At 34.4% G+C, this 16,066-nt stretch overlaps 1 pseudogene; it reads left to right on the forward strand.

Annotated features, from left to right (window-relative positions):
• Positions 1–13,692: 13,692 nt before the first annotated feature.
• On the forward strand, positions 13,693–14,455 carry LOC148946627 (6-phosphogluconate dehydrogenase, decarboxylating pseudogene; annotated as a pseudogene).
• The last annotated feature ends 1,611 nt before the right edge of the window (positions 14,456–16,066 follow it).

Raw genomic sequence — 16,066 nt, forward strand, 5'->3', positions numbered from 1 at the left:
TCCTGTTTGTAATAGAGTAATCCAGGTTGCAGCGGTAGCTAGCAACCTAGTAAGAGACGATCACCTCCAATGTTAAGAAATATAAAAACCAATACCTCCCCCAAAAAAAATTCAGATCAAAATAAGAAGTGAAGATCAAAACCGAAGATCAAAATAGAAGAACAAAACCGCCTTGCCCAAAATCCGGGTTGCAGCGGTAGCTAGCAACCTAGTAAGAGACGATCACGTCCAATGTTAAGAAATATAAAAACCAATAGTTCTTAAAAAAAGAGTCAGATCAAAACAAAAAGTACACCATTAGAACCGCCTTGTCCGAAACCCCTGCATAGTAAAATTTCTGTCCCTTGGCTTGAACAGCAAGGGAAATATATTGGCTTGAAAATCAAGAAAAGTGGCAGCTACTACAACATTCTGCCTAAACGGGATATTTTTTTCTTTTTTCCTTTTTTTTTCTTTTTTTGTATCCAGAGATAGCTTGGCACTGGAACATCGTAGAGGGTTGTTCAATAGCTCATTTTAAAGGAAATTAATTGGGTTAAAAATCTATAGTAACTAAAATAAATTATTTCTAAAAGAGAATAAATTTTTACACCAAAAACTGCATTTTGATGTATTTTCACACTGCAGTCTTTCAAACATAATCGTATACCAGCGGTAAGAATTGAACCCACGCCTCTGAAGAGACTAGTGGCTAATTATAATAAAGAACGACCTCTTGCCTATACTAAATTTTATACGCCACTTAATTATAGTATAGGTTAGTACAGTTATTATATTTAAGGTCAATATATTAAGGTCAATATATATATTAATATGTTAAGGTCAATATATTGAAAGACGATCATTGGAATAAAAATCCATTACATACATTTGATTTAGTTAGCTACTTAATTGTTTGAGGCTAGTCTCTTACTATTTCAAAGAAGAAAAAGCCGTAGGCTTTTTCCTGTTTGTAATTAATTAGAAAGTGTTCTACCTTTAACATGAGTACGTATATAAGGGATCATCCACATAATCCGGGTTGCAGCGGTAGCTAGCAACCTAGTAAGAGACGATCACGCCCCATAGTAAAAACTAAAGTAATCTGGGTTGCAGCGGTAGCTAGCAACCTAGTAAGAGATGATCACGTCCAATGTTAAGAAATATAAAAACCTATAACTCCTAAGAAAAAGAGTCAGATTAAAATAAAAAGTACACCAGTAGATCTGCCTTGTTCAAAATACCTGTATAGGAAACTTTCCGTCTCTTGGCTTGAACAGCAAAGGAAATATATCGGCTTGAAAATCAAGGAAAGTGCCAGCTGCTACAGCATTCTGCCTAAAAGGCATTTTTTCTCTTTTTTTACATTACAATAAAGAACGAACTTTAGCCCATAGTAACATCCGGTTTGCTGCGGTAGCTAGCAACCTAGTAAGAGATGATCACGTTCAATGTTAAGAAATATAAAAACCCATAACTCCTAAGAAAAAGAGTCAGATTAACTCGCGTGACAAGCGAGTATGCTTACCATTGTACTATCTGAGGCTTATGAAAAATATGTGAAATATAGGATATGATAATAAATTCGTTAACACACTAAAAAAATATATAATCTGGGTTGCAGCGGTAGCTAGCCACCTAGTATGGCTCCGGGTTGCAGTGGTAGCTAGCAATCCGGGTTGCAGCGGTAGCTAGCAACCTAGTAAGAGACGATCACGTCCAATGCTAAGAAATATAAAAACCCCTAAATCCTAAAAAAACAAAAAGTCAGATCAAAACAAAAAGTACACCATTAGAACCGCCTTGTCCAAAACCCTTGTATAGTTAACTTTCTGTCCCTTGGCTTGAACAGCAAGGGAAATATATTGGCTTGAAAATCAAGAAAAGTGGCAGCTACTACAACATTCTGCCTAAACGGGTTTTTTTTTTTTCGTTTTTCTTTCTTATCCACAGATAGCTTGGCACTGGAACATCGTAGATAGTTGTTCAATAGCTCATTTTAAAGGAAATTAATTGGGTTAAAAATCTATAGTAACTAAAATAAATTATTTCTAAAAGAGAATAAATTTTTCCACCAAAAACTACATTTTTGATGTCTTTTCATGCTGCAGTCTTTTTAAAGATATTTGATTTTTGTACATAAATCATAATCGTATACCAGCGGTAAGATTTGAACCCACGCCTCCGAAGAGACTCGGGTTCCTAAACATAGAGTCATATCAAAACAAATTTACAATAAAGAACGACACCTAGCCCATGTTAACTGTATTTTCGGGTTGCAGCGGTAGCTAGCAACCTAGTAAGAGACGATCACGTCCAATGTTAAGAAATATAAAAACCTATAGCTCCTAAAAAAGAGTCAGATCAAAACAAAAAGAACACCATTAGAACCGCCTTATCCGAAACCCCTGTATAGTAAACTTTCTGTCCCTTGGCTTGGACAGCAAGGGAAATATATTGGCTTGAAAATCAATAAAAGTGGCAGCTACTACAACATTCTGCCTAAACGGGATATTTTTTTCTTTTTTCTTTGTTTCCAGAGATAGCTTGGCACTGGAACATCGTAGAGAGTTTTTCAATGGCTCATTTTAAAGGACATTAATTGGGTTAAAAACCTTTCCTAACTAAAAAAAATTATTTCTAAAAGATAATAAATTTTTCCACCAAAAACTGCATTTTTGATGTCTTTTCATGCTGCAGTCTTTTCATCCGGGTTGCAGCGGTAGCTAGCAACTTAGTAAGAGACGATCACGTCCAATGTTAAGAAATATAAAAACCCATAGTTCCTAACAGAGGAGTCAGATCAAATTAAAAAGTACACCATTAGAACCGCCTTGTCCGAAACCCCTGTATAAGAAACTTTCTGTCCCTTGGCTTGAACAGCAAGGGAAATATATTGGCCTGAAAATCAAGAAAATTGACTTTAACCACGTTATTCTCCCCAAACGGGATATTTTTTTCTTTTTTCTTTTTTCTTTTTCTTTTCCACAGATAGCTTGGCACTGGAACATCGTAGAGGGTTGTTCAATAGCTCATTTTAAAGGAAATTAATTGGGTTAAAAACCTTTTGTAACTAAAATAAATTATTTCTAAAAGAGAATAAATTTTTCCACCAAAAACTGCATTTTTGATGTCTTTTCACACTGCAGTCTTTCAAACATAATCGTATACCAGCGGTAAGATTTGAACCCACTCCTCCGAAGAGACTGGTGGCTAACACCAGTGTCTTGGACCACTCGGCCAGGCTGCCTCTCATAAATAAATATATATGTGAATTTGGGTTGCAGCAGTAGCTAGCAACCTATTATAATAAAGAACGACCTCTTGCCTATACTAAATTTTATACGCCACTTAATTATAGTATAGATTAGTAATTCAACAGATAGCTTGGCACTGGAACATCATAGAGAGTTGTTCAATGGCTCATTTTAAAGGAAATTAATGGGATTTTTTTATAATAAAGAACGACCTCTTGCCTATACTAAATTTTATACGCCACCTATCCGGGCTAGCAATATAATAAAGATCAAACTCTTCCCTATACTAACTTGCATACGCAACTTCACTATAGTTAAGATTACAGTATTTATATGAAATAACAAACCATTCCATACATTGGACTTAGTTAACTAATTGATTGTTTGAGTTTCGTCTCTTACTATTTAAAAGAAGAAAAAGCCGTAGGCTTTTTCCTGTTTGTATAATAAAGATCGAACTCTTCCCTATACTAACTTGCATACGCAACTTCACTATAGTTAAGATTATAGTATTTATTTTATCCGGGTTGCAGCGGTAGCTAGTAACCTAGTAAGAGACGATCACGTCCAATGTTAAGAAATATAAAAACCCCTAACTCCTAAAAACAGAGTCAGATCAAAACAAAAAGTACACCATTAAAACCGCCTTGTCCGAAACCCCTATAAAGGAAACTTACCGCACTGCGGCTTGAATAACAAAGAAAATATATTGGCTTGATAATCAAGAAAATTGACTTTAACCACGTTATTCTCCACAAACGGGATATTTTTTTCTTTCTTTTCCACAGATTTTTACATGAAAGAACAAACCTTAGCCCATAGTAGCAGAAAAAAGAATATCTAGGTTGCAGCGGTATTTTATAATAAAGAACGACCTCTTGCCTGTACTAAATTTTATACGCCACTTAATTATAGTACAGGTTAGTAATTCCACAGATAGCTTGGCACTGGAGCATCGTAGAGAGTTGTTTAATGGCCCATTTTAAAGCAAATTAATGGGGTTAAAAACTTTTTGTAGTTATAAAACAAATTTTTTTTAAATTACATTAAAGAACGAACTTTAGTCCATAGTTTATATTAAAGGACGATCATTAGAAAAGCACACCATTGCATATATTGGACTGAGTTAGTTTTTACATAAAGGCTCGATCATCGAATTTAAGCTGAAACTAAGTAAAGGACAATTATGCCTCCATATATTCACAGTGATGTATAAGATTTCCCATTACATCTGTAAACTGTTCCACAGTTGCCGGTCCATACCTTGGAAGCTTTTCACTAAACATGCAACATTTCTTTTGGATATTACTATGAAGTTTTTCGAAAGCATCTCTAGCTGACTTTTCAACAAAATCTATTCTTTCAGAGATAATTTTAATCATTAATTTTGAATATTTTTCGTAATCCCGGTAAAAACATTCGTAATTTTTTTCTCAATTTACAAAGATCAGCCTGTGCGTTCTTTGCAGCTTGTGTAAACTGCAAAAATATCCATGGTATCCGAGCAATAGTTTGAATATTTCAATACAAGCTAGAAAATACCATAAAATGTTAAAATTAGTTTTATTTTTGGTTAGGTTCTAACTACCTGATGTGGGATTGACTATGTAGTTTCAGACCAAAAAATTCCATTTTTTAATATATTTTATTTTTCAGCTTAGAATCGCTAAAGTTATTATGTAAACTGCAAAAATATTTATGATATCTGAGCAATAATTTTAATATTTTCATATTCAAACTAACAAAATTACAATAAAGAACGATACCTAGCCCGTGTTAACTGAAACATAAATAGGGATTATTTTATTTCCATCAGTGTTTTACATTAAAAGACGATCACTGAAATAACAAACCATTCCATACATTGGACTTAGTTATCTACTTGATTGTTTTACACTAAAAGACGATCATTGGAATAACAAACCATTGCATACCAACCATTGGACTTAGTTAGCTACTTCATTGTTTGATGTTTGTCTCTTACTATTTCAAAGAAGAAAAGGCCGTAGGCTTTTTCCTGTTTGAAATCAGTTTTTTTGTTATTACATTAAGGAACGAACTGAAATAATAAAAGAAATAGTTATATAGATTATTAGTTAATTGTTTACATTAAAACACGATATTTGGAATAACAAACCATTGCATTCATTAGACTCAGTGTTATAGTAAAGAACGAACACTAGCCATTAGTAATTAAGATATACAGGAACAACTAGGCCAATAGCTCCAGGTACAATAAAGCAAGCAGTTTTAGGTAATTAGACCATCACCTGCAAACAACTTAGCCAACAGCTGAAGGTTAAAGATTGCAAACTGCTTTAGTCAACTAACCCAACAGTTGAAGGAACAACAAAGCCAACAGGTGCTGGTGTAACAAAATAAACAGCTGCAGACAACTAAGCCAAGAGCTGCAGGTAGAGTAAAGCAAACAGCTGCAGACAACTAAGCCAAAATCTGCAAACAACTAGGCCAACAGCTGCAGGTGCAATCAAGCATACAGGTGTACATGCCTAAGCCAACCGATGCCAGTACAACAAGAACGAACAACCAAGCCAATATCCGCAGGTATAATAAAGCAAACAGTTGTAGACAACAAAGCCAACAGCTGGAAACAACTAAACCAACAGCTGCAGGTGCAATAAAGCAAACAGCTGCAGACAACCAAGCCAACAGCTGCCAGTACAATATGCACGAACAACTAAGCCAATAGTTACAAATACTACTACTGCTACTACTACTAACAACTCATCGCAGCACCAAGCCGCCTGAGGCCAGCACAGCTACACACGCTCCTCCTCCACCCCAATCTAGTCAAAGCCTCCCTATTACACCCACCCACGAAGGTCCCATTTCCTTTAAATCTTTCTTTATGACGTCCTTCCACCCCAGACAGGGACGACCTGCTTTCCGTTTAGCCCTAGATGGTTGGCCGAAAAGAACAATCTTCGGCAATCCGTCATCCTTCATCCTGACAACATGCCCTAACCACCTCAACCTTTCTTTCATTATAGACCTAGAAAGCGGTATTGAACCACATTTTTCGCATAGCCTATTGTTTGAAATACGGTCAGTCAGCCGGGTACCCAGAACAATCCTTAAGCAATTTCTCTGGAAAACATCTAGCAAATCTTCATCCGCTTTTCGGAGCGTCCATGCTTCAGTGCCATATTTGACCACTGTCATCACTGTAGCTTCTAATATTCTAATCTTGGTTTGCAGACTTATCTTCCTATTCTTCCAGACTTTTTTTAACTGTGAAAAAACACCCTGAGCCTTGGCTATTCTATTTTTAACATCTTCACTGCTCCCACCATCTTTACTAATAATACTACCAAGGTAAGTGACGCTGCCCACCTGATCAATCTTTTCATTACCCAACTTCACCTTTTCATCTTCACTTATTCCTAGCCTTAGTGACTTAGTCTTCCTAACACTAATTTTCAAACCAATACTAGCACCCTGAACTCGCAAAACCTCTAAAACTTCATTCATTTTGCTCACACTTTCCTCTAGGATGCTTAAATCATCAACATAATCTAAGTCCAGGAGACTTTTTCCTCTCCATTTGATTTTGTGGTCTCCCATTGCCTTTCCTGTGCTCCTTAAAACAAAGTCTATCAAAATGATCCTTATAAAGGGGGATAGAACACAACCCTGCTTAACTCCTGATTTAATACAAAACCAGCTGCTAACCTCATTTCCTACCTTAACCGTAGAAGTGTTATTCTCGTACATATTATAATAAAGAACGAATATTTTACCGATTATCTACTAATAACCATATATGACGTAATAAGTGACATAACGTAATATCTAAAACCTATTGTGTACTAATAATAGTACACAATAGGTTTATGGCTTAATGAGCGACGTGACGTAAAAATTGAAAAAATTAATTTTTATTTTATTTTCGTTTTTAGTGCAGAATCGCTAAAGTTATAAACTGCAAAAATATTTATGGTGTCTGAACAATAGTTTTAATCTTTTAGTTTAGACTAGAAAAATACCTGAAAATTTGAAAATTAGTTTAATTTTTTGTTAGGTTCTTGATACTTGATACGGGATATAAAAATTCACCTAATGGTTACATAATGGTTTCAATCAAGCAAGCTACACGCCAATTAAAAAAAGAGTACTACCAAAAAAACAGAGATAGCATCTTGAAAAGAGAAAAGCAAAGGTATTCAACCGACCAGGCGTATCGAGATACGAAAATTGATAGTGACAAACAGCATTATTATAATGTGGAAGTTTATAGACATAAAAATTGGGACAGCCAAACAAAAGAGCAAGGAATGGTATGATAACGATATAGATTACCGAAACAAACATGAGAAAAAAGTTGCTACCAGAATAATGGGTAGATACTGGGGTGACAAAAGCTATAATGAAAAAATTAAATTCTCTGCGAGGTTTTACCGAAGAACGCATAAGGACAAAGGGAAAAATTACATTCAGATTATAATAAAGAACGACCTCTTGCCTATACTAAATTTTATACCCCACTTAATTATAGTATAGGTTAGTAATTCCACAGATAGCTTGGCAATGGTACATCATAGAGAGTTTTTTAATGGCTCATTTTAAAGTTATATAAAGGACCGATATAGTTCATCATAAATATTATTTGTCAATTATTACAATAAAATACGATCATTGGAATAAAAAACCATTTGAAACATTGGACTTAGTTAGCTACTTGATTGTTTGATGTTCTTCTCTTATTATTTTACAATAAGGAACGAACTGTAACCCATAGTAACTGAAGTATTAAATCAAACAATAAAAAAATAATTGTTATTATAAAATTAATTGATACGATATGGTAAAGAACTAACTCTAGGCCATAGTAACTAATTTAATTTTGAAAAGAAAGAATTACGGCAGAAACCTAAATGGTAGTATAAGTAAGCTACATTTCGTAGAAACCGTCCACCGAGATTTGAACTCAGATCACAGGATCCAAAGTCCTGAGTGCTAACCACTACGCCAAGAAATATTCATATAAGAAAGAATTTTACATATCCGGGTTGCAGCGGTAGCTAGCAACTTAGTAAGAGACGATCACGTCCAATGTTAAGAAATATAAAAGCCCATAACTCCTAACAAAAAAGTCAGATCAAAACAAAAAGTATACCATTAGAATCGCCTTGTCCGAAATTCCTATAAGGGAAACTTACCGCCCTTTGGCTTGAATAACAAAGAAAATATATTGGCTTCAAAATCAAGAAAATTGACTTTAACCACGTTATTCTCCACAAAGGGGATATTTTTTCTTTCTTCTTCTTTTCCACAGATAGCTTGGCACTTGAACATCGTAGAGAGTTGTTCAATGGCTCATTTTAAAGGAAATTAATGGCGTTAAAAACTTTTTTTACTTAAAACAATGTATTTTTAAAATAGATACAGTTTTGTACGAAAAATTGCATATTTCATATTAAAGATTGACCAATGACGTCATAATCGTATACCAGTGGTAGGATTTGAACCCACACCTCCGAAGAGACTGGTGACTAACACCAGCGCCTTGGACCACTCGGCCAAGAATCCGGGTTACAGCCGTAGCTAGCATCCGGGTTGCAGCGGTAGCTAGCAACCTAGTAAGAGACGATCACGTCCAATGTTAAGAAATATAAAAACCCCTAACTCCTAAAAACAGAGTCAGATCAAAACAAAAAGTACACCATTAGAACCGCCTTGTCCGAAACCCCTATAAAGGAAACTTACCGCCCTGCGGCTTGAATAACAAAGAAAATATATTGGCTTGATAATCAAGAAAATTGACTTTAACCACGTTATTCTCCACAAACGGGATATTTTTTTCTTTCTTTCTTTTCCACAGATAGCTTGGCACTGGAACATCGTAGAGAGTTGTTCAATGGCTCATTTTAAAGGAAATCTCTAGATCTAGCGCTATTTGTACTTAATTTTTTTTTAATAAATTTTTCTTACGAAAAACTTAATTTTTTATATAATATTAATAAATGACGTCATAGTCATTGGATGTAGTTAGTACATAAAGTCTGGATCATCGAATTAAAGCTGAAACTAAGTAAAGAACAATTATGCCTCCATATATTCACAGTGATCTATAAAATTTCCCATTACATCTATAAACTGTTCCACAGTTGCCGGTTCATACCTTGGAAGCTTTTCACTAAACATGCAACATTTCTTTTGGATATTACTATGAAGTTTTGCGAAAGCATCTCTAGCTGACTTTTCAACAAAATCCATTCTTTCAGAGATAATAATTTTAATCTTTAATTTTGAATATTTTTCGTAATCCCGTTAAAAAATTCGTAAAATTTTTCTAAATTTTTATAATAAAGATCGAACTCTTCACTATACTAACTTGCATACGCAACTTCACTATATTTACAGTAATTAGAGCTTCTAATGTTCGAAGATTATAGTGTTAAAAATTTTCCAGTACCGGGAATCAAACCCGGACCTGCTAGATGAAAGCCAGCTATCCTATCCGCTACACCATATGGGACTATAAAACAGCCTGATTTAAGAACCATTTGCATATTATTATTTCATCATACCAATTATAATAAGGTCAAAACAAAATCGTTGACTTGCAACCTTACTTTTGACACATCAGTTAAACCTTCATCGGACTTAAAAAACGTTTTGCTAGTCCGGGTTGCAGCGGTAGCTAGCAACCTAGTAAGAGACGATCACCTCCAATGTTAAGAAATATAAAACCCCCCAACTCCTAAAAAAAGAGTCAGATCAAAACAAAAAGTACACCATTAGAACCGCCTTGTCCGAATCCTCTATAAAGGAAACTTACCGCCCTTTGGTTTGAATAACAAACAAAATATATTGGCTTGAAAATCAAGAAAATAGACTTTTACCACGTTATTCTCCCCAAACGGAATATTTTTTTCTTTTTTCTTTTTTCTTTTCCACAGATAGCTTGGCACTGGAACTTCGTAGAGGGTTGTTCAGTAGCTCATTTTAAAGGAAATTAAATGGGTTAAAAATCTATAGTAACTAAAATAAATTATTTCTAAAAGAGAATAAATTTTTCCACCAAAAACTGCATTTTTGATGCAGTGACGTCATAATTACTATATAAGAAACATCAAAACTGTAAATGGTCTCATTCATGAATACATAATGGTTAGATCAAAGCAAGCTACACGAAGTTAAAAATCAGTACTAAAAAATCAAGAAAAGTGGCAGCTAATACAACATTCTGCCTAAACGGGATATTTTTTTCTCTTTTCTTTGTTTCCAGTATAATAAAGATCAAACTCTTCCCTATACTAACTTGCATACGCAACTTTACTATAGTTAAGATTACAGTACATATATTTTTTTTACATTAAAAGACGATCACTGAAATAACAAACCATTCCATACATTGGACTTAGTTAGCTACTTGATTGTTTGAGTTTCGTCTCTTACTATTTAAAAGAAAAAAAGCCGTAGGCTTTTTCCTGTTTGTATTTATAGTTAAAAAACGAACTCAAGTCCAAAGAAACTGAACACTGTGGTTCATTCACATTATCTTCATCCGGGTTGCAGCGGTAGCTAGCAACCTAGTAAGAGACGATCACGTCCAATGTTAAGAAAAATAAAAACCCATAGTTCCTAACAGAGGAGTCAGATCAAAACAAAAAGTACACCATTAGAACCGCCTTGTCCGAAACCCCTGTATAGGAAACTTTCTGTCCCTTGGCTTGAACAGCGAGGGAAATATATTGGCTTGAAAATCAAGAAAATTGACTTTAACCACGTTATTCTCCCCAAACGGGATATTTTTTTCTTTTTTTATAATACAGAACGAATATTTTACCGATTATCTACTAATAACCATATATGACGTAATAAGTGACATGACGTAATATCTAAAACCTTCTGTGTACTAATAACCATATATGATTTAATAAAAGACGTGACGTAAAAATTGAAAAAATTAATTTTTATTTTATTTTCGTTTTTAGTTCAGAATCGCTAAAGTTATAAACTGCAAAAATATTTGTGGTGTCTGAACAATAGTTTTAATCTTTTAATTTAGACCAACCCCCCGGACTAAAAATACCTGAAAATTAAAAAATTAGTTTAATTTTTTGTTAGGTTCTTGATACGTGATACGGGACATAAAAATTCAACTAATGGTTACATAATGGCTTCAATCAAGCAAGCTACACGCAAGTTAAAAAAAGAGTATTACCAAAAAAACAGAGATAGCATCTTGAAAAGAGAAAAGCAAAGGTATTCAACCGACCAGGCGTATCGAGAAGCAAAAATTGATAGTGACAAAAAGCGTTATTATAATGATGTAGTTTTTAGACATGCGAAAATTAAGACAACCAAACAAAAGAGCAAGGAACGGTATGATAACGATATAGATTACCGAAACAAACATTAGAAAAAGTTGCTACCTAAATAATGGGTAGATACTGGGGTGAAAAAAGCTATAATGAAAAAATTAAATTTTCTGCGAGGTTGTACCGAAGAACGCATAAGGACAAAGGGAAAAATTACATTCAGAAATACAAGAAGATGGCAAAAATGCAGGCTGATCTTTGTAAATTGAGAAACATCTTACGCATTTATAATAAAGAACGACCTCTTACCTATGCTAAATATTATAAGCCACTTAATTATAGTATAGGTTATCCGGGTTGCTACAGTAAAGAACGATCTCTCATCCATAGTAACATATAAATGGTGGTTCCAGTGGTAGTACACTTGAGGTTCGTCTCTTACTATTTAAAAAAAGAAAAAGCCGTAGGCTTTTTCCTGTTTGTAATGATATTGCATAAAAGAAAACCCAAGTGGTAACTGATTACAGTAATCCGGGTTGCAGCGGTAGCTAGCAACCTAGTAAGAGACGATCACCTCCAATGTTAAGAAATATAAAACCCCCCAACTCCTAAAAAAAGAGTCAGATCAAAACAAAAAGTACACCATTAGAACCGCATTGTCCGAATCCTCTATAAAGGAAACTTACCGCCCTTTGGCTTGAATAACACAGAAAATATATTGGCTTGAAAATCAAGAAAATAGACTTTTACCACGTTATTCTCCACAAACGGGATATTTTTTTCTTTCTTTTCCACAGATAGCTTGGCACTGGAACATCGTAGAGAGTTTATCCGAGTTGCAGCGGTAGCTAGCAACCTAGTAAGAGACGATCACCTCCAATGTTAAGAAATATAAAACCCCCCAACTCCTAAGAAAAGAGTCAGATCAAAACAAAAAGTACACCATTAGAACCGCCTTGTCCGAATCCTTTATAAAGGAAACTTACCGCCCTTTGGCTTGAATAACAAAGAAAATATATTGGCTTGAATATTAAGAAAATAGACTTTTACCACGTTATTCTCCACAAACGGGATATTTTTTTCTTTCCGCTTTTTTTTTCTGCTCAGCTAGCTGGGCACTGGAAAAACATAGAGAGTTGTATAATAGCTCATTTTAAAGGCACTTGCACCATCTTGTCACTTTTGTAATTAAAAATAAAATACTTTTTAAAGTAGAAACAATTTTGTCAAAAAAATTGCATTTTTGATGTATTTTCATACTGCAGTCTTTTCAAAGATATTTGAATTTTGAAGCAATAAAACAGTTCATGGTAATGAACTCTATAGTAATAATAGCTATTTGTCTCAATAGTAACCGAAACTCCTGGAACCAAAATTTTCTTTTTTGGCTTAATCGCTAAAATTATTATGTAAACTGCAAAAATATTTATGATGCCTAATCAGTAATAGTAATTTTTTAATTTAAACAACAAAAATACATGAAAATTCTAAAATTAGTTTTGCTTTTTGTCTCCTGGAAGAAAATTTTTACAATAAAGATACATAAAAGACCGATATAGTTCATCATAAATGGTATTCGTCAATTAGGTTTTTCTTATATAATTATCATATATTATGTAAAATGCACAAGAAAGATCACGGATGCGTGTTTATTTGCCTTTCTTTACTTGGGGTCATTGAATCGACTCAGTGGTTCTAGAATGTTGGAAGAGGACTCATTAAAAGTTCTAGTACAATTTTTAATAGAAAAATAGAATAATTTCTAATACAAAAAACTTCACTTTTATCACTTTTATCACTTTTCTTCATTACATAAAGGACCAATATAATTCATCATATATGGTGCTTGTCAATACGGTTAATTTATATAATTTACCATTATTATGTAAAATGCAGTAATTTTTGGAGGGTTTTAACAAAAAAAATTATTTGTTATTACATTATGGAACAAGCTGTAGTCCGAGAAGCACATACGTATCCTTATAAATGATAGTATAGAACAAATTTATTTTAATTATATTTCTTCAGAAATCATCATAAGTAAAAATTTAGCATGCCGGGAATCAAATTTGGGAGAAATGGCTGAGAGCCGGTTATCCCTACCACTAGACCATGTAGTATATTTTAAAATATATGACAAATAAAATTTACGTTAAAGAACAAATTATGTTAAATCCGGTGACGGAGGAGCTGGTCATTTTGTGAAGATGGTTCATAAATGGTAATGAATACGGGGATATGCAGGTCACATGTGATGCTTATTTATTTTTGAAAGATGCACTGAGACTGGATAGAGAGGAAATGAGTAAAGCGTTCGAAGATTGGAACCATGGAGATTTGGATTCCTTTCTCATTGAAATTTCAAGAAATATTTTCAAATTCAAGGAGAATGGTTATAAACTGTTAGAAAATATTCGTGATTCAGCTGGTCAGAAAGGAACGGGAAAATGGACTAGTATTGCATCCGTTCAATACGGAATTCCAGTTACTCTCATAGGAGAATCTGCTTATGCTCGCTCTTTATCTTCCTTGGAAGTTGAACGTGTTGCTGCATGCAAATTACTTAAAGGACCTGACAGTAAATTTGAAGGCAATAAGAAAACATACGTGGAACATATCCGCAAGACTCTTTATGCATCGAAAATTGTTTCGTACACTCAAGGGTATATGCTACTAAGAGAAGCAGCAAAGGTATTCAACTAGAACTTGAATATTGCACGCATGTTTGGTGGCGGCTGTATTATTAGAAGTGTTTTCCTTAGTTATATCAAGAAAGAATTTGATAAGAATCCAAAATTGACTGATTTGTTGTTAGATGATTTCTTCCGGGGTGCTATTCACAAGTGCCAAAGTTCCTGGAGGACAGTCGTATCTGAAGCTGCTTGTTTGGGTATTCCTATTCCAACCTTTTTTACTGCATTAGCTTTTTAAGATGGGTATAAATTGGCTCGCCTCCCTGCCAATCTTATACAGGCATAACGTGATTACTTCGGAAATCATACCTAAGAACTAAACGACAAACCTGGGGTTTTTATTTATAGCAATTAGACTGCAACTGGAGGAAAAACAGCAACTAGCCATTATTTGGCTTAGTTCTTTTGTTCAGGGTTTACATAATCTGGGTTGTCAATCCGGGTTGCATTACTTACATTAAAGAACGAACTTTAGTCCATAGTAAATGAAATTATGTTAAAAGACGATCATTAGGAGATCATACACAAGGGATCAATACAATCGGAATTTTTAAGTATCGTCGGTATCATGGTCTAATTGATAGCTGAATTACAAACTAAAAGAAATTGACCCTGAGTGGCTTTGAGCCGCCAATCTTTCGGTTAACGGCCGATCATGCTAGCCACTTGCACTATGACATCATTAATTAAAGTTGTAAAATTAACAATGTTATGCATCGTCATAATCGTAGGTAGTAACCATATAATTCAATCGTAGACATAATATATACATAATCGTAGGTAAGTAATAAGTGAATACAATATTAACACTCGATTATATTTTCAAACAGTTCGTGGTAACGAACTGTATAGTATGAGCGACTCGTCTTAATAGTAATCGAAACTCTTTAAAAACATAATTTTAATACCAAATCCGGGTTGCAGCGGTAGCTAGCAACCTAGTAAGAGACGATCACGTCCAATGTTAAGAAATATAAAAACCCATAGTTCCTAACAAAGGAGTCAGATCAAAACAAAAAGTACACTGTTAGAACCGCCTTGTCCAAAACCCCTGTATAGGAAACTTTCTGTCCCTTGGCTTGAACAGCAAGCAAAATATATTGGCTTGAAAATCCAGAAAAGTGGCAGCTACTACAACATTCTGCCTAAACGAGATATTTTTTTCTTTTTTTCTTTTTTCTTTTCCACAGATAGCTTGGCACTGGAACATCGTAGAGAGTTGTTCAATAGCTCATTTTAAAGGAAATTAATTGGGTTAAAAATCTATAGTAACTAAAATAAATTATTTCTAAAAGAGTATGAATTTTTCCACCAAAAACTGCATTTTTGATGTCTTTTCACACTGCAGTCTTTCAAACATAATCGTATACCAGCGGTAAGATTTGAACCCACGCCTCCGAAGAGACTGGTAGCTAACACCAGTGCCTTGGACCACTCGGCCAGGCTGCCTCTTATAATTTGGGTTGCAGCAGTATCCGGGTTGCAGCGGTAGCTAGCAACCTAGTAAGAGACGATCACGTCCAATGTTAAGAAATATAAAAACCCCTAGTTCTTAAAAAAAAGAGTCAGATCAAAACAAAAAGTACACCATTAGAACCGCCTTGTCCGAAACCCCTGCATAGTAAAATTTCTGTCCCTTGGCTTGAACAGCAAGGGAAATATATTGGCTTGAAAATCAAGAAAAGTGGCAGCTACTACAACATTCTGCCTAAACGGGATATTTTTTTCTTTTTTTTCTTTTTTTTCTTTTTTCTTTTCCACAGATAGCTTGGCACTGGAACATCGTAAAGGGTTGTTCAATAGCGCATTTTAAAGGACATTAATTGGGTTAAAAATCTATAGTAAGTAA

Source organism: Artemia sp. Qi Xiang Cuo, chromosome 11 (genome assembly GCF_049724085.1).
Source record: "Artemia sp. Qi Xiang Cuo chromosome 11, ASM4972408v1, whole genome shotgun sequence".
Taxonomy (NCBI): domain Eukaryota; kingdom Metazoa; phylum Arthropoda; class Branchiopoda; order Anostraca; family Artemiidae; genus Artemia; species Artemia sp. Qi Xiang Cuo.